The sequence below is a fragment of the Wasmannia auropunctata genome, unplaced genomic scaffold, assembly GCF_000956235.1.
Source record: "Wasmannia auropunctata unplaced genomic scaffold, wasmannia.A_1.0 LD333848.1, whole genome shotgun sequence".
Classification (NCBI taxonomy): domain Eukaryota; kingdom Metazoa; phylum Arthropoda; class Insecta; order Hymenoptera; family Formicidae; genus Wasmannia; species Wasmannia auropunctata.
The window spans coordinates 1-996 of NW_012029042.1; the positions used below are offsets into that span (position 1 = coordinate 1).

At 25.1% G+C, this 996-nt stretch overlaps 1 long non-coding RNA gene across 1 annotated transcript; it reads right to left on the bottom strand.

Annotated features, from left to right (window-relative positions):
- Positions 1 to 347: 347 nt before the first annotated feature.
- On the bottom strand, positions 348 to 978 carry LOC105459775. Its single transcript, XR_975722.1, has 2 exons — positions 814 to 978; positions 348 to 617 (listed from the first exon to the last, which is right to left on the bottom strand). It is a non-coding gene; the product is annotated as an uncharacterized LOC105459775 (long non-coding RNA).
- Positions 979 to 996: the final 18 nt, after the last annotated feature.

Consider the following 996-nt stretch of genomic DNA (forward strand, 5'->3'; position numbering starts at 1 on the left):
AATTTTGACAAAATGATAGAGAACTTTTCTGTTCAATTTAATCTGCTCTACCAGCCTACGAGATATTGGGCGGTTATTACCGGACACCTGTATATATATATATAAATATATATTTATATATATAAAATATATATAAATTTTGGACATACGTTAAAATAATAAATAGAAACAATTTATGAAATTTTCAAAGTATTGTCAATGTTAGAATATTAGCGCCAGTACATCTTTAAAGTGACTAAAATGACCAATGAGATCATAGTATATATATGTGAAGCGAAAACTTGGCGTGCCCGCATTTTATACATATACATCTTATTGTTAATTATCAATTTAATATTAATCCAAACTGCACAAATTTAAATATATTTATATAACAAAAAAACTATTGATATCACATACATATGAATGCACGAATTTAAGTACTCGGATACATTATTGGAAAACGACTTCCGGTTGAACCGATTCAATTAACGGTTAAATTAGGTTCGTTCAAATGGACCCAGGTTGACTATTACAGTATGATCATAAACAATAAGTTCATGTTGAAGAGTTCCGTTATTAAAATGTGTAGGATATTTATTTCGTATTCTACCATTTGCATATATAACACCTATAACCTATAAAATTAAAAAATATAATAAAACTTAAATTATTAAAAAAGAAAATATATATTATAATAGTATTATTGTTATTGATTATAAAGACATAAAAAGAGTAATAAATAAAAGAATATATATAAAATAATAATTGTTATAATGTATACTTATATATAATAGCAATACAAAAAAAAAAACATAAAAATTTTATACTTACTTGATTCAACTGTATAAGATGTTCTATACGATCAACGTTTTCGTCGCATGCTAAAACCGATATACGATGTTGGCTATTATTATTTAAAATAAATTTCAATAATTTCCAGAATCTTGTGCCAATAGTGCCAACTATCTTTGGCCCTTCAATTTCATCAATAAACCCAAATGTCTGTCTCTTATA